This window comes from Monodon monoceros, unplaced genomic scaffold (assembly GCF_005190385.1).
Source record: "Monodon monoceros isolate NGI ecotype Baffin Bay Population unplaced genomic scaffold, NGI_Narwhal_1 Super_Scaffold_7, whole genome shotgun sequence".
Lineage (NCBI taxonomy): Eukaryota > Metazoa > Chordata > Mammalia > Artiodactyla > Monodontidae > Monodon > Monodon monoceros.
This window is the reverse complement of record NW_021703784.1, coordinates 105,413,909-105,434,891: the sequence shown is the minus strand read 5'-3', so window position 1 is coordinate 105,434,891 and position 20,983 is coordinate 105,413,909.

The window sequence follows — 20,983 nt, the reverse complement described above, 5'->3', positions numbered from 1 at the left end:
CTCACGGACAGCAGGCAGCCTGCGCGGGTACAGGGAACCCTCCAAGCCAAGCGTTAAGGCAGGCAGTCCCCCCCACAGGGCCCTACATGGGTCAGGCGAGTCTTACTGCACCCATTTTATGGATGAGGCCCTCAAGGTTGCAGGGCCTGCCTCGACTGCCGCGTTTCCGTACTGTAGAGGAGCAGAGCTGGGTGGAGCCGGCAAATGGGGCGCCCCTGGCCTGCCGTTGCCCACCCAGGGGTCCCCTCGGAGCAAGCAGAAGGAGAGCTGGTTAGAGCAGCAGCCTTTGGGAGGGCGAGGCAGGTGGAGGAAACAGCCAAGAGGGCCAAGATCTTCGAGGTCAGCAGGGCCAGCCCCAGCCCACCCCACCCACCCACCCCCACCCGCACCAAGATGTTTTCTTGGACCCATTTCACAGATGGGCCAGCTGCGGGGCAGTCTAGGAAGCAAGTGGATTCATGGGTTGCATTGAGGACAAAAGGCCCCCCACACCCTCCCACCTTAACACCCTGCAGAGGAGACCCAGAATGACTTGGGGTCCTGTAGACCACCAGCCTCAGATGGTCTCGCTGTCCCGCTGCCGCTACCTACCCTCAGGCCTGCAGGCTGCAGCCTCACGGACCTCATGGAGGCCGTGGGAGACAGGGCCCAGCCCCCCACACAGAAGGAGACTATTTCTCTTCCAACAGGGTCTCCTGCAGTCAAGTCTCCTGCCAGGTTGGCCATTTGTGGACCAGACAGGAAGAGAGGGATGGAGCAAGGAGGGAGGTGGAGGTGGGCTCAGCCGTGGGGCATCAGTGCCGTCCTGTCCCACCCTGGCAGCCAGGCCTGAAGCCGTGCAGGTCACGCCCAGTTTCCACAGCCAGGACCCAGGTTCAAGGGCTCTTCCTCGGCTGCCCCATGCTCCTTCTTGAGCATCAAGCCCCAGCCGGGACTCGGGGCTCAGAGGCCTCAGGGCTCAGAGGCAGTCCTGCTTCTCCAAAGGCTGGGCCACGAGTTGCCTGTCACTCAGCTCTTCTGCCCGGCTGGTCACACTGAAAAGAGCGTCCTGTAGCCGGGAGGCATGAATATAGGCTCGGACCCAGCTCGAGAAGCACGGCCTGGAAACCCAAAGGAGGAAGCCCTGGTCTCCAGACCCAGCCGCCCAACCACCACCCTCCCCCCCAACCAGCAGCAGCCACCCCAGCTCCCCCCAGTCACCACCCCTGGCGTGGCTGCCACCACCACCGTCACCCACCACACTGGCCCTTCCTCCCCATCTCCATTTAGCAAACTCCTACTCACTCGCCAAAGCCCAGGCCAAGGGGTCCTTCCTCCCTGAACACTTCCTGAAGGGACAGCCAAACGTGGCTCAGGCTCGCCCCTCACAGCAATTGGGACCCACGGCAGACCCTGACTGTGTCCCCTGCAGCTGTCTCCCCTACAGGCAGGATAGTGCCCCTTCAGTGGGTTATGGAGGGGATGCATGGCACGGAGAACCCTTGGGCATTTGTCTAGGAAATGCCGACCTGCAGGAAGCCAGCTCGGGCTGGACCTGTGAACTCCTGGGGATGGGAGCAGGGAGCTGCGGTCGTTCACAACACTGGGTGCTGGGCTCCACTGTTTGCTGATGGCGTGGACCTGACCCTGGAGAATGGGAGATGCCCACCAAGAGCTACTTAGGAGAGAAGGGGGCACCCCCTCTACCTGCTCTCCGGCTGTACCTGCCTCCAGCGCCCCGTCCCCACAGACAGCCGCAGGCTGCAGGACAGAGCGCCTGTACTGCAGCTGTACTGCCGTCCCTCGGGAGCCCCCTGGGGTTCCACCCCAGCCCACCCCCCACTCCGAGTACTACTCTGTCCCATTCACGCAGCAAAAACACAAGGCCCAGGTGGAGAAACAACACCACAGCTCCCAGGCCAGAAACCTTTGCCCCACCTCACAGGCAGGACCCACACATGAGGCTGAGGGTCACTCAGCTACATCACAGCCCCTGCCCCTCCGGGTGGCCGAGAGTCAAAGCTCCCACACCTGCCGTCCAACACCAGACACCCTCCCAGTCTGAGCACACCTGCCCAAGAGACTCGGTGTTAAACACTGGTCCCTGGACCCCCAATTTCCAAGAAAATTAGTTGGGAGACTAATTGTCACTAGAGTGTTATTGACCACTCAAATTGCAGCTTCTCTCTCTGATAACATTAGGCCCCCAGAAGGGGCAGCTAAAGACCTCACCTGAGCCCCGAGGTATATATTTCTGGGAAGATTTTAGAATTCTGGATCTTGCTAAGGGGAAGTATTTGAAGACTCCCACAAATCATGACTCAGTCTAGCATTCACGGCCTCGGAACCCAGCACCTACCTGCATCTCCAGCGTCCCCCCCATACACCCTGTACAGAATCCCAGACCTCAGCCCCAGCCAGCTGATGCAAGGATGGGCAATGGTCCCTCTCCCTTCCCTCTACGTCCCTCCTCCGGGAAGCTTCATCGCCCTCACCCCACAACCCCTTCAGATACGCTGGGAGCTGGTGCCGAAGGGAAAGGAGATCCAGTGACCACAGGCGGGCGCCACCCTGAACGGGATCAACAAGACACCCACTGGTGCACCTGGGGAAACTAAGGCCCAGAGACAGCCACACACTGTCCTTTGGGGGTGTCCAGACTCTGAGCAATGCTGTTGCCAGTGACCAGGGACTCTATCTCCAGGGTTCCCCGTCCTGCCTCTTGCGTCCAGGGCCCCGGGCCCTCCCTGTGGCCCCGGCTGTACCTGCCGAGAAGTCATGCAGTTCCTCTGATGGCACCCCCTCCCACGCTTCGGATTCTCTGATGGCTTGGAGCTGACCAAGGAAGGGAGAATGCTTGTCATTGAGACCGGGTCACCAAGCTGGAAAGCTATGTGCCCATTGCCAAGACTTCCTGACTTCTAAAGCCCTAAGTGAAAACACTTCGAAGTCACCGTTTTCAAAGATTTAGGGCATTAAACACCACTGGGGTAGGGGGTGGGGCGTTGTCCAGGTGATCAGCTGGTCAGTTTTTAGTAGCTCCCCGAGGTAATATTTCCCCCACCCGGCCCCCACCCATCCACGCGCTCTCCACCCACCACTTGGGATTCTAGGCAGGACACCCACATCTCCAGAAAGCCCTGCCCACAAGGTAGGCAGGGCAATCAAGGGCCCAGAGGCGCCACCACGGGGGCAGGGGCTGGGGGCCCAGGCCCAGGGGCTCTGCTGGACACTGCAGCCACAGAACCAGGCCTGCGCAGGGGGCTCAGAAGCTCCCCGGCCTGCCTCCTGCACACGCCCTGCGAGAGCTAGGCCGGCCCCAGGCCTCCGAGTGCCAGGCCCGGGCCTGGGCCGCGAGGGGCCGCGGGCCGGGCAGGCGGGGGCGGGGGTCCGGGGTCGGGGGTCCGGCCAGCTTTAATGCGCTGACAAAGCCTCATTTGCAGGTCAATGCCGCGGCACACTCGCCTCTCCCCTCGCCCGGCGCCCTTTGTCCGGCCGCGCCCGCTCCTCGCGCCAGATGGCCGCGGAAATGCTAATTTCGGGCGCCCCCGCCCCCCGCGTTTAATTGCGCCTCTGCAGATGGGCCGCGAGTGTGCGCTTCATGCACATGAGCGTGGCCTGGCCGCTGCCCGGCCTGCGGGCCGCCGCCCTCGGACCCGGAGCCGGCAGGGTCGGGGGAGGGGCCGGCGGGGAGGGGGCGAGGAGGGAAGGGGTAGGGGGCCGTCCCCCCAGCAGCGCGCCGCCGGGCACGAGCGGGCACCCAGCGGGCCGGGCGCGGGAAGCGCGCTTTTCTCTTTTCATTTCTCCAAAATGGGATCTTAAGTGACTCTGAATGAAAACAAATTGGCCCGCTTTCTTCTCCAAACAGACGCGCGGCGTGGGGGCGGGGAAGGGGCGGCCGGGCTGGAAGCGGGGGGTGGCCAGGGGACCCCCGCCCAGGCCGGGCCCTCGCACCCCGACGCCAGGGCCCCGCCCCAGGACGGCACTCGGGGCGGCCAGGTAAGTCCTGGCAGAAGTGGGGCCTCCTTTAACTGGAGCCACGGCTCCTGGGACTCAAGCAACCGGAATGCGGACAGACGCCCCTCCCCCTTCCCGTTTGCATCCAGAAACAGATGCCCAGGCCGGGCTGGACCGAGAAATGGGGCAGGCCACGAGGGGCACAACCTCTGGGGGCCAGCCAGCTTCCTGGGCGCTCTATCTCCAGCCCCAGCAGGAGCCGAGCTGCCCTCACAGGCCTCCGCCCCCATGAGGGGAGGAAGATCCCTCAGGTCCCCGGCTCCCTACACCCACAGCTCTGCGCAGAGGGGGCTCAGACCAGACCGCACAGCGGTGCAGGGGTAGGCAGGGGGTGCATTCGGCCTGGAGCTGGGGGAGCTTGGGAGAATGGATAGGAGGCATGAATGAGCGAGAAAATGTTGGGGAAGGTCCTTTGTGACCTTGTAGTATTTTTTTTATTGGAGTAGAATTGCTTTGCAATGCTGTGTTAGTTTCTGCTGTACAGTGAAGTGAATCAGCTATATGTATACATATACCCCCTCCCTCTTGGGCCTCCCTCCCATCCCCTCCCATCTCGCCCATCTAGGTCATCACAGAGCACACAGCTGAGCTCCCTGTGCTATATCACTGGTTCCCACTAGCTATCTATTTTATACTTGGTAGTGTATATATGTCAAACCCAATCTCCCAATTCATCCCACCCTCCCCTTCCCCACCCCCCGCCCCCAGCCCCGTGTCCTTGTAGTATTTTAACCACGAACTTACAAACACTATGCTTTGCTGGGTGATGGACTTTCTCCATCACCAGCTATGAAACAGGGAGAGGGCCATTTTATGGGCCAGCAAATACTCCTGACATGTAACTCAGGCCACAGCGACCGTTAGAAAGGAAAGGGACCTGTGTGTTCCTCAGACTTTCTGTTGTATTTTTGTGGTCTGCCCGGGCAAAGGGCTGACGTGCCACAATATTGGATAATCCATCAGCCAGGTCCAAAGTCAGCCGGCATGGTGAACTGGTCCAGCGGCCACCAGCCCAGTGACGGCTCCTGGTCGCGGATCCCTCTGCCTGGAGTGCCCTCCCTGCCGGCCACCCTCACCTTCACCTGCTCCCAGATCCCTCCGGGCTTCCAGGACAGTCCCCAGGCACGCCCTCGGCCACCTTCACCTGGGAGTACCCAGCACCCGGCACAGAACCTGGCTCAGTGGACTCAGTGGGGGACATCACGGGGGCTCCAGCTGACAGTCAGACCTGGGCCAGAGGGCTCAGCCGACCCCTGATGCCCGACCTGCCAGCCCAGGATCTGTGCCAACACAGTGACAGGCTGTGGGCAGGGGGTGGCTCGTGAGAAATGCCCAACCAGGATGCACCATGGAAGTTTCCATGGTCACGGGACGGAAACCATTTCCTATCAATGTGGAAATAACAGGTGCCCCCCTCAGGCCTCCCCTTTCATTTCTTTCCAGGAAACAGTTCAAACGAGATTTGTACACCCATCTGAGACAAACAAGGCTTGGTCCCGACCCCCTGCAATCACTTCGTTAACCAAAGGCTTCCATCTTCCCCCTGGGGATGGTGCTGGAGGCTTGTCAGTGGAGCGCACTCCTCCACCCCTGCAAGGTGTCCTGGGACGGCAGCCTTGCCCGGGCCTCGCCGGCCTCCCTGGACCTCAGGTCCGGTGGCCGCGTCTGCACTGGTGAGCGGTCTCTTTAGAGCGTCTGTGCTTTCCTCCTGTTTGTGTTGCCACTTTTCAATAATGACGTCCCCCCAAACCTGTAACCTGGGAGAGTCTGGCCTTTTGCTACCACATTTACTCAGATGCAAGCCCTCTTCCGGTTTTGCTACAGCCCCCAGCTGCTGCTTGTACTGAAATCTTTCTTCCAAACCGTGTGTCTGTGATTTTGTTTACCACACTCCTATTATGGGTCTTAAACCTCTCATCATGGTTAAATATTTTGAAATTAAGACAATATATGTGTATACATGTGTGTATATGTATTTAATGCTTTAAAATATGCACTTTGAACCTAAAAAGTAATGTGGGTCCCGAAATTGCATAGAACCCCAAGCTACCATCTCTGGTGTTCTTTGGGTAGGAGAATGTCTCTCGGGGAATTTTACTTTCTTTTTGATACATTTCTGAATTGTTTGCATTTTCTTTTTTAACGTGAGTGTGTAACACTTCTACAATTGAGGGAAATATAAGGCTATTTTCATTTTGAGAATTAAAAAAAAAAAAAAGCACCATTGGTTTGCCAACCATGTGACCTAAACCTTGTGGCAGCAAATCCACGAGCTGGCCCTGGGCCGGTGGGGGAGCAGGGGTCCATGGCAGGACCTCCTTACAAGAAGGGCCGCCTCAGAATGGATTCCTGGGGACGCCTCAGTAACTAAACCCCCTTGGACAGAGGCCAGGGCAGGCCCCCTCCATGCCAAATTCCACTTGGGCCCGCTCTCAGTTCCAGAAAATTCCAAAGTATACTGTTGTTATCATTATTATTTTGCAATTACGTGACATTTTTTAAATGCCTGGAGTGTTTTTCTACCATTTTCATTAGCTCCTTCTCACTCTGCCCACGAGACAGGTCAGCATTTTGCTTGCCATGAAACAGGCCTGCCAAAGCTCAGAGAGGTCAAAAAACCTGCACGGGTCACACAGCAACAGGGCGGAACGGATTGGGGGTGGGGGGGAGCGAGAATGGATGTCGGGATCCGGCCCCAGGTCATCCTGCAGAAGGTGGAGTATATCTCACATTTCAGCCCCTACTGGGCTTTTATTTGGATTTAGGAATTGGGGGGAGGGGGGACATTGGGAAAGAGAAGAAAAAGCAGCAGTGTGATAGGAGAAAAAAGGAAAAGGAAAACCAGAGTCAGGTACAAGAGACAGAAACAAGAAGCACCGATTCCACGGGGCAAGGGGCCTGGCAGAGTGGCCACCCAGAGGCCCAGGCAGGGGACTCAGGCCCTTGAGGTGGCCCTGCTGGCCCATTCTCCCTGCACCTCTGGACCAGGGCCGGGTTCTAAAGGAGCTGGGCATGAGATGGCCTCCCTTTCTGGACTCTGAATATTCCGTCCAGAAGGGAGGGGGGTTGGGCCTGGAAGGTTGGGGGGTCTCCAGATTCCCCCTCGAGACTTCTCTGAAAGGTGTGTGAGGCCCTAGAGCCTGCATTAGTCATGAACCTCAGTCACCAAGCCCATCCCCCAGCCTCAGGAGCAGGCGCCACAGCCCAGTGCCCACCCTCACAATGACCCAGCCTGCTGGAGGCCTGAACAGGGCAGCTCACCTTTGGTCCTCTCAGACCCCAGGGCAAGAGGCCCAAACTGGAAGCTCAGAATTATGGGCTGAGTTGTGCTGTGTTGAATCCTAACCCCTAGCATCTCAGGAAACAACCTTATTTGGAGAGGGGGCTTTGAAAGAGGTGATTAAGTTCAAATGAGGTCACTGGGGTGGGGCCCTAATCCCATAGGACTGGTGTCCTTATAAGAAGAGGAGATCAGGACACAGACACACACAGAGGGACGGCCATGTGAGGACACAGGGGGAAGATGGCCGTCTACACACCAAGGAGAGAGGCCTCAGAGAAACCAACCCTACCAACACCTTGATCTTGGACTTCCAGCCTCCACGACTGGAGACAATGAATGTCTGTGGGACTTTGTTACAGAAGGCCCTAGGAGACTAATACCCCCAGCATCCGCCCCTCCAAAACTCGACAGAGGGGAAGACACCTGTCCAGACCCATGCAGCCAGGGTGGGCAGAGATGCCATGGCCCCAGACCTCCAGACCAACAGAAACCCCCACCCATGCCAGGCTTTGAGACCTTTTCTAATTCAGCACATCAAGCTCCCTACAGCCGGCTTCCTTTAGAAGCAGCGTCCTGACACCCAGGGACTCGTTGTGAAAGTGGGGAGTCCCCCAGAATGCCATTTTTCCAAGGCCAAGATTAAAAAGCCACGCGCAAAGCCCACAGCTGTGGGCCCCTAACGCTAACCGGGGAGAGTGCGCACTTGGATCCGGCTGACTTGGGGGGCTGGGGAGGTTTGCTGCCCTGGAGAACCGGGGCCTGCCTGGAGGGCCAAGCCCAGGCTGGGGGCTGCGGGCGCTGCTGGGCCTCCCTCCTGCCCACCGGGCCTTCATTAACAGCCTCATCCAGTCCAGCTGGAGTCAGCTGGTTAGCTCATTCTGGTGGCATTGGGAGTCCCCAATATCCATTTTTCCACCCGCACATGTTCAATTAAATTTTGCTTTTGTGCCAGAGAGGCCTCCGATGTGAGCATTTCTTGGGAGTTTTTCCACGTTTCTTTATGTCCTTGAAACCAAAGTCAGTCACCAGGTTTCAGAAAACACCCTCCTGGATGGAGCGGGTAAGAGGAAAGAAAAACACAACACAAAACAAAAGCAGAAGAAACAAAAGAGAAAGCACTGACTGCCTTTATACAGAATCCTCCTCCGAGGAGACAATTCATTCCGATTGAAACGTTTCCCTTGTGCAGTGTTCACGGAACGCGCTTGTCGCATTGGGCAGAATGCAAATCCTCCTTTTTCCTTTGATTCAAATATTTAAATTTTCAAATATATATGCTGTGACAATCGAATGGCAGCTGACCTCACTTATTTTCATAGAAGATGCGGAAGCCACGAGCTGCAGTTAATCTAGCCAGCAGAGGCGCCCACAGCCCTGGGGGGGTGCGGGGGAATAATCCTTTTATTCAGACATTTGGCTTAAAAGAATAACAAGGAGAAAAAGCTGGAACGTAATTACATTGCATGGAAAACAGAGAAAGATTTTTTCTCTCTGTCTAACGAGCTTTCTCTTTTTCCTTCCTCAAAGAATGGGGCGCATGGCCAGAGGCTATTTTCTTGGTTAAGAAATCAGGAGTGTTTTCCTTCCTTATTGTCCCCTACTCTCACCCACCCCACAAGGGATTTTCTTAGTTGGGTTGGCTGCCACTGGCTCATTCGTTCATTCACTCATTCACTATAAATTCCAGTGGAAGACCTACCGTGTGCACAGCCCCCCCCCCCCCCCCGGGCTCTGGCTGGGCCAGTGGAATCAGACACCCCCTCCCCCAACCCTACCTTCCTTCCCGCTCCTTCCCTGGGGGCAGTCCGGGGACTCGGTGCCCCAGCAGAGCCATCCCCTGGGCCATCAGGGTCCACGGGGTTCCCTCCGCACCTTCCCCAGGGTCGGGGGTGGGGGCCCAGAGCACCTAAGAGGAAGGCGTCTGAGCACCGCGGGGAGGGGGAGGAGAGGGCACCCCTCCCTTGGACAGCAGGGCCGGCGTCTGCCACAGTCTCTGTTGCTAAGTCCTGCTCCCGGCCCGGGTCTCCCAGAGGACCCCAGCCCAGCCCATCAGCAGGGCTGGGTCTTTAATATTTAAAGAGCTCTCCCGGACATTTCAAGAACTCCCCGACACGATTTTCTGTGATGCGTGTGCTGTCGGGACATCTGTCTTCTATACCTAATAAAGTCGCCCCGATTCAGAATGAACTCCTCGGCATCGCTTTGAATCCGGGCTCACATATGGTTGGTAATTAGCTGGCTATCTCTTGGAGTTAAATGATTTTTTTCTCGCCCGTTCGCATCCATAATAGACGCGAACAGAGTTGTGATTGTTCCCCGTTGCGGGACATTCTGCGCCTGAATGAGCGGGGGCTGCTGTGTCGACGCGGATTTGCCATATGGTTGCGCGGAGCCGGGAAGAATGGGCCCCTGTGTGTGCGCCCGGGACGCGGCGGCGCGGGCCGTGCCAGCCGGGCGGAGCCGGGTGCCCGACGGCGCGTGAGGAGCGGGCGCCACGGCCGCGGGCGCACGTCAGGGCACGGGGTGCCCTCGGGCCGGGCGCGCGGGTCATGCGCCGGGACAGACGCCGGGAGCGCCGGGCCGGCTCCCCGCCGCCTGGAGCGCGGAGGACGCGCGGACGGACGCACTGACGACCAAAGCACGACGGACGGACGGCCCGCGCCGCCCCGGGGCCCTCGCGCCCGTGCAGGCCGCGGGCCGCGGCGGGGGCCGGCACTGCGGCTGCAGCAGCCCCATTGTGAGGCCGGCGAGACAATGGGCGGCCCGAAGAGGCACCTGCTCGCCTGAAAGGCCCATAAATCGCCGCCGCGTCCAGCTGCCTTCCCGCCCCTCCCCGCGGACCGGCGAGCCCAGCGCGGCCGCGGCCCCGAGAGGGAGCCTCCCGCCCGCCAACGCCGCACACGCGGCCGCGGGGCACCGCCGCGGGCTCCCTCCGGCCCCGCGCAGCTCCCGCGGGGACCCACCGCGGCCTCCCCTCTGGAGAGGCCTGCGCCCAGGGCCGCTGTCCCCTCGGGTAGCCAGTACGGTCCCTCCTGCCGGGTGCCCACGCACCCACGCACCCGCCCGGGCCTAGGGTGCTCGCTCGGGCTGCCTTTGAACCAAATTCTTGAACTTTTGAACCCCAGTTGTTACTGTTGCTGCTGCTTATGGTGTTGGGAGCCCGGGAAAGCTCCCTAACACCGGAGGACCAGGCTGCCCACCGCTCCCGCCCCCCCCTCCCCTCCGCTCCCCTCCCCTCCCCCCTTCCGCGCCCCTCCCCCCTCCCCGACCCTCCCTCCCCCTCCCCTCTCCTCCCCTCCCCCGGGGCCTGGGATAAACAACCCCGCCCCTGACCTCCAGGCATGCCAGGCTCCATCCCATCTCGCTAAACTAAGGCCTAGCCCAGTTAGGGACCTGCCAGCCCCTAAAAGAGGGTACCAGTAGTACCCTGTCTGTCCCAGGCACACTCAGCCCTCCGGGTATTCTGGAAGCCTTCCCCTTTCAGAGACTGGACTGAGTCCTCCAGCTGGAAGGGCCACGCTCTCAGGAGGGCACAGCTTTCAGCTCCTGGACACTTATGTGTGTCTGGCATCAACTTCCCCATAACCTTATAATAAAGAAAATCAGCCCGCAGCCATGGTCACCTCCGTGGTCACCCCAGGGGCACAGGGGGTGGGGGGAGATGGGACAGGTGTTTTCCAGTGCCCACACTGATCAGACCTGCAGGCTAGGGTGGGGGATTGACCACTAATTCCTCCATGTATTTGATGCAGCTGTGTATTTCCCCAGATTTTTAAACATTTTAAAATCTCCCTCCTTGGAGGGTGGAAGTGATGGCCAGTTTGGGCCATCTTGACCACCAGGAAGCGGTGCTGCTACAGGAGCTATAATGCCTCCTTGGGTGCCCCCAGATGCAGCAGGGCGGGCTCATCTTGGGGCACAGCCTACAGAGTCAGGGAACAGGGCCCTGCTCCAAACAGCCAGCCTCAGGTGGGCACTGGAGGTGGGCACTGGAGAGGGGCCTTGACCTGAGTCGAGGGAGGATGTGGCCCCTGTCTGCGGGCAGGGTGTGAGGCCTGCCCTCCCCTCTATGGCAGCAGCTCCTCGGTTGGATGGACACCCTGCCTCTCTCTCCATGGAGGGGGCTGGACTTGGGCTCCGCAATGGTCTAGGCACTCAAGTGTTGGCACACAGGTTCCGCTGGGACGCGGCACCCCAGGCCTGCAGGAGCCAGCCCTGCGCTGGTGGCCTGCCGTGCGCACCCCGAAGGACGCGGCACCCCAGGCCTGCAGGAGCCAGCCCTGCGCTGGTGGCCTGCCGTGCGCACCCCGAAGGACGCGGCACCCCAGGCCTGCAGGAGCCAGCTGGGATGGCCAGGCCTCTAAACACTGGTCTGGGGGTGCCGGGCAGAGGGGTGCGTCAGCAGGGCCCGGAGCCTGCTCCTTGGGTCTCCTGGCTGCAGGAAGATGCTCACCCCCACCCCCACTTCTCCAGTTCTTTTGATTTTCATTATCTTGATTTTAATTATCTAGCTCCATCTCATCTCCCCCCCACTCCCCTAATAAAGGGCCAGCATTTTCCCCCCCGCTCCCTCTCTTCTCCCTGACATATTAGAAGAATGTTCTTCCACTTCCTTTGATGTCCTTTACAAGCTGCATCTCATTTCCTGCTGGGGCATTTCTGACCTCAAGTGACTTCTACCAGCCAGGCTGCGTGGCTGTGTCTCCCCCTTGGTGCCCCGCCCAGATGCCACTCTTCGTTCCACCTTCCCCACCTCCTTCCCCCAGCCTCCAAGGGGGCAGCCCCGTCCAGCCTCAGCTGAGTTTCCGAGGAAGGCTCCTCCTTTCCAAGTCTCCCCGTGGAAACCCAGCGATCTGCTTCCCTGGGGCCTGTGCTCTGCATTCTCTGGGCAGGCTGGTTTTTCATTCTCCGCCTTGATGGGTAGGGGGTGTGAGGGGCACAGGGGGCTGGGGGCCTCCAGCACCCAGGGCAGAAGGAGTCTGTGTCCTCCGGACGGAGGCCGCGGGAGGTGCAGGAGCCCATCAGAGCAGAGAGGCTGGTCCGCTCCCTAAGCCTGGCTCTGTGCACCCCCAAAGCGGCACAAGTGAAACGGAAAGCTGAAAACCGAAGCCCCTGAAATGAGCCACCAAAAAGAAAAACAAAACTAGAATCAACAAAGGGGAGTCGTTTGACAGGATTCGAACAGTATGTCTTTCTTCCTTCCCTCCCCTCCCTCCCTCCCTCCCTCCCTCCCTTCCTCCCTCCCTTCCTTCCTTCCTTCCTTCCTCCCTCCCTCCCCTCCCTCCCTCCCTTCCTCCCTCCCTCCTCCCTCCCTCCTCCTCCTCCCTTCCTTCCTTCCTTCCCTTCCTTCCCTTCCTTCCTCCTTCCCTCCTCCCTCCCCCCCTCCCCCCTCCCCCCCCGCCCTCCCTCCCGTCCCTCCCTCCCTCCCTCCCTCCCTCCCTTCCTTCCTTCCTTCCTCCCTCCCTCCCTCCCTCCTCCCTCCCTCCTTCTCTCTCTCTCTCTCTCTCTCTCTCTCCTGATCAGGCACATGACTCTGAGCTTAAAGCACCATCAGAACCAGTGGAAGTATCTTCCGTGCAGGCTGGGAACTGGGTCCTGGGACCTGAGACCCAGTCCCTGCCCCTTTGGGGTATAACAGACCATACAGGGATCTCCCAGCACAGGAGGGCAAGGGCGGAGGGAGGTTTGCACAAGAAAGCAGAGGAGATAGACCCTTGCCTTTGTCTCAAACCCCAGGTAGGCTCCTCCCAGGGAGGTTTGCGTGTGTGACAGCTCCACTTTATTACTATTATATTAGGATTATTACTACTTCAATCACCAAAAATGACTCAAAAGAGGCTCAGAAAAGCAGCAGCATATCAACCAGCCAGGACTCAAGGGCAAACGTGGGATGTCCTGCCCAGGCAGGGACCGTCCACCCAGTGGGACAGGCTGCAAAGGGAGGTCCTCTGGGTAGCGATGGCTCTCTGGAATCAGGACATCACGGACTGGTCCCCTTTGCAGGGTCTCTGGTATGGCACTGGCGTGAGGTCAGCAAGGTTTTTGTGCTGTTTTCAAACAAAGCCCAGGGCCTTCCCTGGAAGCCAGCAGCGATCTTCTAGAACAAGGGAAAGGAATGCTTTCCGGGACAAACTGCTGCGCGCTGCCCTGATGGCGGGCCCGGACCACAGCTGCCTCGGCCCCGTGGGTCCACACTGCACTCCCAGACCGACGCCCGTTCCAGTGGCAAAGACAGATTTACCCCGTGGGAGGATTCGGGGTCTGGGATCTGCTTTAAAACAAACAGCAATAACAAAAAATTAAGAGGTGGGGGAGGGAAACCAACTGACAAGTTTCGAGAAATGTTAACGATTGCTGACTATGACTGGTGAGCACGCAGAGCTCACGGTAATCTTTTATTAACTTTGTGTATGTTTACAAGTTCCAAGTTCCCCGGAAAGAATTTTTTTAAAGGAGATACAAGTGATACTATTACTATTGCTGAGAAAATTTAACACCAGCTACAAAGTTAACAAAGAAAGAGAGAAATTATATGCATGTATAAGTTGTGCGTATGATGTACGTGTATATAATATCTATTATGTATTTTATATCTATATAAAGTATACACACATACAGTAAAAGAAGGCAGAAAGGGTTGCTAGCAAATGCCCTTATCAGGTGTTGTCATGTCACCGTTTCAGTGGCCTTGGGTCGGGGGGTGGGGGTGGGATCTGTGCTGTCATGGGCACGTGCCCCCGACTCTGCTTCTCGCCTGGGTCCAGCTCTGATGTCTAAGTAAGAAGCCGCTCCCACCATTTGGTCAGTTCAAACACAGGAAATGCTCCGTGACCTTTTTTCTGTTTATTACTAAAAATCCCTGCTAAAGGAAAACAGTTTTGTTTTTAAATTTGGGTAACAATCGTTTTGTGAGTCCTGAAGCAAACCCCCCAGAAAATTCTGGGTACGCACTGAGCCCTGCCAGGAAAGGTGCCATGGCCAAGGTGGCTGCAAACTCTTTGGAAACTTGTCTGCTTGGTCAGATGGGGCAGAGGTGATTCTACTCAACTCCCCAGGCCAGGCTGTTAAGAGACCTTGCTGCTTTCACCAGGGCTCCGGGAGCACTGCCATGCTGTGAGGAAGCCCAAGGAGGCCTGAGGAGAAGCCACAGGAAAAGCAGCTGAGGCCCCAGCTGGTGGCCAGCTCCACTCTCCCAGGCACGGAGTGAGCCGAGCCATCTTGGAAGGCAACCCCCAAACCCCGACCAAAGCACCCTAGCTGACGCCCCATAAACAGAGCTAAAGTACCTGCCAGCGCTTCCCAAGTCCCTGACTCATAACATCGTAGGCATAAACAAAACCGTTGTTTTAAACCACAAAGCACTGGGATGGCTTCTACTTGGCACAAGATCACTGGCACAGGTCTCCTCATGCCAGTGGGAGAGAAGGGCTGGTTGCCAGCGGTCCTCTGCCCTCACGGTCCTGGCATTGAGGCGTACAACCCTGGTCGAGTTTCAGGGCTGAAGGGGACACAGCCATGCGACACAGAAGCGGGCTGGCCCCTGAGGGGGCCCCATACCCAAGGGCTCTCAGGCAACGGCTAAGTTCGAAGCATTTCTTCCTGATGCCACTCAGGCCACCAGAGGCCACTTCTCTTTCTTAGTCTAAGGAACATATGCCAGCAATACAATCTGTATCTCCGCTACCCTTGAAAATCTCACTTCAAGGCTTATGTAATACCAGTGTTAAATTTCAGAATAGGAGATCGGGGCTACCTAAGTATACTCAACTGTCAGCCCACAGCTCAAGCTCTGAGACTGCGACCTGTTCCCAAACCTTGATAATTTTCCTCCTTCCTCATATAAAAAAGTTAGTTGAGTGACTGGACATTTGTGTGTGTGTGTGCAGGAAGTTTCACTGGGGACCACTCTTGGGCTCACCTGGCTGGTGGGGTGAAAGAGCAGGGTTAAGAACAGGAGAAGCTGAGCTATGATGCAGATCTGAGAAAGGTCTCAGCCAATCCTTCGGGGGCCCCGGAGCTGGGATGGTCTCTCAGAGCTGTCTGTTTAAGGCAAGGGGCCAGGGCTTTGCCCCCCGAATCCGCCAGCCTTTGCAGGTGGGGCATGTACGGGCAGGGATGAGGCGACTCTCTTCAACTGAGAGTAAGGCCTGCAGAAACACTCATCTGAGCCAGCAGCTGCCAGCCTCCCGCGGTGGGTATCGATGCCTTAGTGGTTCAGCACACTGAGACTTGGGAACGTAAGCCTTGCCTCCAGAGCCTGGGCCCCAGACAATGCAGATGGATCAGTGCAGCGCTAGGGGAGGGGAGGCGGAAGTGGCGTGTGGAGTCTCATTCGTGTGGAAGCTTGTGATCAGTCCTATGGCCTCAGGAAAGCTCAGGATGGTGGATCCCCGTGGCGGGGATGAACATGTGGCCAGCATGTTGCAGTCAGGGGTGCAGTCAGAAGCTGGGTCACTGTTGTGCTAGCCATGCAGAGGGACTACCATCCTGCCCCCAAGCTCTTCCATCCCACCTGCAGCTCCTCTGCCCAGATGCTCCCTGCCTCACCTACTGGACACTTTTTAAAGCACATACAAACTCTACCACAGAACAGAAGGCAACCAGCGAGGACACGGGACCCTGCCACTCTGAAAGACTCAGCCTCCCGCCCTTGCATGTGACAGGCTTGAGTTGGCACCTGTAGGACACTGAAGGCAGTGCTCAGAGAGGAGGCTCCAAATTTTCCAGACACATGTCCAAGCATCCAGGACAACTTGCCACCACCACCCTGTCCTTGCTGTCATTCCTGGAAACCTAAAGCAGTGACTTGGGATCTTCAAAGGAGCTGTCTCTGTCAGCTTAGTTTACCGTATGCTGCGTAACAAAAATCTCAGTGGCTTACACCAACTACAGAGGATCTCTCTCTGTGACAGTCCCACCCTGGTGAGCTGGGGCTGGGCTCCACTGCAAGTCAGTGGAAGGGGCAGCTCCATCAGGACCCTGCTGGTCCCTCAGTGGAAAGATAAAAAGGTTGCCCCATACCCAGGGTTGTAAGGGCTTCTGCTCAGGCGTGGCGTATGTCACACAAATCACATTTCATTGGCCAGAGCAAGTCACATGGCCAAGCCTGATATCAACATGCAGGAGATGTAGAATCCTCCCACAGGGCAGGGCAGCAAATATTTGGACAATAATGCAATCCACCATCATGCAGAGCCAACTGGACGAGGAACTGACCAATGGCTCAGGCTCTCTGTCCCAGTCAGGTCAAACCCAAGAGGCATTGAAAGGAAGCCACAGTCATCGGGGTTCTTTTTTTTTTAAATTTTTTTTATTTTTGGGCCACACCGCAAGGCTTGCAGGATCTTAGTTTCCAAACCAGGAATTGAACCCAGGTCTCAGCAGTGAAAGTGCCAAGTCCTAACCATTGGACCACCAAGGAATTCTCTAACGTTCTTTTTTTTTTTTTTTTTTTTTTTGCGGTACGCGGGCCTCTCACTGCTGTGGCCTCTCCCTTTGCGGAGCACAGGCTCCGGACGCGCAGGCTCAGCGGCCATGGCTCACGGGCCCAGCCGCTCCGCGGCACGTGGGATCTTCCCAGACCGGGGCACGAACCCGTGTGCCCTGCATCGGCAGGTGGACTCTCAACCACTGCGCCACCAGGGAAGCCCTAACGTTCATTTTTGATTATGCTTTGTCTTTGTGTCTAAATTGTAATTAGGTTTCTGTTTGTTTGAATTCACCTAAAAACTCGTGGTCATTCTAAAAAAAAAAAAAAACTCGTGGTCAGTGTGGTCCACCCAGGAGAAAAGTTTGAAAAACAGTGTCTTGGACAGGAACTCTCATTCACTGCTGGTGGGAATGCAAAAATGGTACAGCGCCTTTGGCGGTGTCTCACAAAATTCAGTGTACTCTTACCGTATGATCCAGCAACCGTGCTCCTTGGTATTTCCTCCAAGGAGTTGAGAACTTAGCTCCACACCAAAAATGTGCACCGCTTTATTCACAATTGCCCAAACTTGGAAGCAGCCAAGATGTCCTTCAGTAGGTGAATAGATGAATAAACTGTGGTCCATCCAGATGATGGAATATTACTGAGAAATATTTTTAAATGAGCTATCAAGGGCTTCCCTGGTGGCGCAGTGGTTGAGAGTCCGCCTGCCGATGCAGGGGACACGGGTTCGTGCCCCGGTCCGGGAAGATCCCACGTGCCGCGGAGCGGCTGGGCCCGTGAGCCGTGGCCGCTGAGCCTGCGCGTCCGGAGCCTGTGCTCCGCAACGGGAGAGGCCACAACAGTGAGAGGCCCGCGTACCGGAAAAAAAACAAAAACAAAAAATAAATAAAATGAGCTATCAAGCTCATTTGGAGGAAACTTAAAAAGTGAAGTGAAAAAAGAAGCCAATGAGAAAAGGCTCCACATTGTAGGAATCAAACACTATGACATTCTGAAAAAGGCAAAACTATGGAGACAGTAAAAGTTCAGTGGTTGCCAGCAGTTGGGAGGAAGGATGAACGGGCAGAGCACAGAGGATTTTTAGGGCAGGAAAATACTCTTTAGGATCCTGTAATGGTGGATTCATGTCCTTATACATCTGTCCAGACCCATACAATATCCAACATGGAGAGTGAACTCATATAAAATACAGACTTTCGTTAATATTTAAATAACGTATAAAAACTTTTTTGTTTTTTTTGTTTTTGTTTGTTTGTTTTTTTGGCGGTACGCGGGCCTCTCACTGTTGTGGCCTCTCCCGTTGCGGAGCACAGGCTCCGGATGCCCAGGCTCAGCGGCCATGGCTCACGGGCCCAGCCGCTCCGCGGCATGTGGGATCTTCCCGGACCGGGGCACGAACCCGTGTCCCCTGCCTCGGCAGGCAGACTCTCAACCATTGCACCACCAGGGAAGCCCTATAAAAACTTTAAAAAAAAAAAAAAAGAAACAGTGCTCTTGAGACAGCATCGGGCGAGGGCAGCTAGAGCCATTGGGCCAGCAGCATGGGCTGTGTCCCGACTGGGTACTTGGCCAGTGAGTGACCCTGGGCCAGTGGCTTTGCTGTCCTCACCTGTAACGTGGAAAGCTAATGCCTCATGGACAGAACTGTCCTGGTGTCCACAGGGCCTGGCTGAGAGTGGAAATCAGGGCAGGGTAGCCTGAACTACAACTTATGTCCAAAAGAAGGGGCTGTCCCCTTCTCCGGGAAGGCTTCCTCAGCTCTGAGAATGGCCCACATTCACACTAACATGGAACCAGGAACCTCAGAGCTCTCCCCCGCTTCCCCGCTTTCCACTCCCCCCCATGCCCCACCCCGACCAGTCCATCAGCAAGTCCCATCAGCTCTCCCTCTCAATATATCTCCCAGCTCCCCCCACCCCACCTCCCACTCCGGCCCCTCTGGTCCACTATTCTGTGAGCACTCCGGACCTCAGGGCCTTTGCACTGGCTGCTCCCTCTGCTGAAACTATCTTCTCCCAGTTAATCCTCAAGACTTGCACCCCTCACCTCCGCCAAGCTCAGATGCACTTGCTGGGGGGTGCGAGGGGGGCTTCCTGGCATGGCCTGCTTTAAACAATAGCCCCCTGGCCCCGGGTTATGTCACCTCTCCCCACAGAGGCAGCTCCTGCTAGCAGGGAATTGTGTCTGTTTCATGCATCGCTGTGTCTCTGGTGCCTAGAGCAGCGTCCGGTGTGCTGGAGGCACTGGGAACGTTTGCCCACCTGGTACCTCTGCTTGGGTGGCCGGCCACAGTAGCCCCTACCTGGCCCCTCCTTTGTTCTCCTCCCGGCAGCCTTAGGATGCTTTCTTAAATTGCCTCAGCTTCTGTCACCCCGCTTCAGTCTCCCCAAGGGCTCCCTACTGCCTGCAGACAAGGTCCAGCGATTGATGCCAGCCCATCAGAATCAGGAAGGTTCAGGAGAGCAGTGGGAGACCAGGGCGTGGAGAGGCCCTGCAGGCAGACCCTCAAAGGCACTCCTACAGTGAATAGTGTTTAAACCATGTGCCAGCCCAACACGCACCAGCAGGCCAGGCCAGGGCCATGGGAGACCCCCGAGTGGCCCCCTCGGCCCTACTCTCCAGCTTCATCAGGACCCTCTGGCTCCAATACACTCACCCTATGGGTGACACCCCATCCCACGGCTTCCCCAAACACCCAGCTAAAGCGCCCTGCCCACCACTGCCCAGGGCAGTCCCTGCTCAGCCTCTGCCCCTTTATCATCCCATCATTGGTTCATGGTTAGCGGCCCTACATTTTGTCTTCCCGGCCTGGTCCGTAAGAAGTTGCCCAGGTCACACTGTGACTCAAAATCCAGTGCTTTTTCCCTATGGAGGGCAACCTCTGGGTCTCTGCTGCGAGCTCCTGCCTGGGGGAGAAACTGGCCCCAGAAACGATGTTAGTGTCCCCTTCCCGTCCCTACACGGCCCTGGTGCTTTTGAGAAAGCCACCCTGAGTGACACCCGGAAGCTGGGTAGCAAGGAGTGCATCCCCAGGTCCGCGCTGGGGGCTAGGGGTGTAAGAAGCAGGGCGGGGGCAGGGGGTCGGGGGCGGGTAGGATGCCCGGTCGCATTGAGTTTGGGGTGGGGACGTGCCCACCCCCAGCCAGACTCTGTCCTCAGTGTGAACGGTCATTCCAGCAGGGTGCGCTGCCCGCGGACTCCCAGCTCGCGCCATCTTCCTCCCTCCCGCTCAGCCAGGCTGAGCTCCCACCTGGTCACACAGGCAGGCCTGGGGGAGGCCCCCACCCCAGAGGAGGGGTGCAGAGCCTGAAGTCAGATCTCGGCAGGTCTAATTCCCAGGATGTGCTCGGGCTGAGCTGAAGGCGGCAGGGCCCCTACTCTCATTTCCCGGGGGAGGTATTTCTCAGCGTGCAGCCCCAGCTGGGCCTCGGGCCGGTCCCACTTCCCTCCTCCCCACCCTTTCAGGCAGCTGCGGGGGAGGGTAAGTGAATCGCACGTCCAAACGCATCTCCAAAATCGAGGCTTCAGCAGAGCCTTTGACCCTGATCCGTGGGGGACATCAGTGTCGCAAACAGCCCCAAAACGGTTAACTTAAAAAAATACACCACCACTGCTCCGCTTCCCCAGGCCCAAGGCACCAGCAAAAATACTGCTAGCCGTCCGTTTTTGCTATTTTACACCACCCTTTCCATTGTAAGCCATAATTTTCAGAGGTTTATAGGTCAGCTATAAAAAAAAATAATAAACCTCTCCTTTTGACTAAAAGGGAGCACTTGGAAACTAGAAGGCTGGTGGGTGCCCGGGTGGATCCTGCCTCGAGTTTTTCCACCGAAGCTGCGGCGCATCTCATCCCTCCCCACCCCCACCTGCCCCTGGGCCCTTCCTCTTGGCCTCCCCCTCTCCCTTCTTCCCCGCAGGCCTGCAGGCTGCCCCTCCCCCACCGTGGGCGAGAGAAGAGGCCAGAACACATCTGCGGTCCTGCGGCCCCACCCTGGGGGACACCGGAGCCCACGAAGCGGAGGACTTTGGAGCCGTTGGGGTCCACCTTGGGCGGGGCCTTAAGAATTTCAGGCTCAGGTTCGCCCTCTCCGGGCCTGCGACCGGCCCAGTCCCCGCAGGTGCCCACCTGAGTCCCATTGGGGCTCGGCCCAGGGCAGCTGGGGTGGTCTCCTTGGAGCCGGGGAAACAGTGAGCCCTGGTCTCCGTGTACAGCCCTGCACGTACGTGTGTGTGTGTGTGTGTGTGTGTGTGTGTGTGTGTGTGTGTGTGTG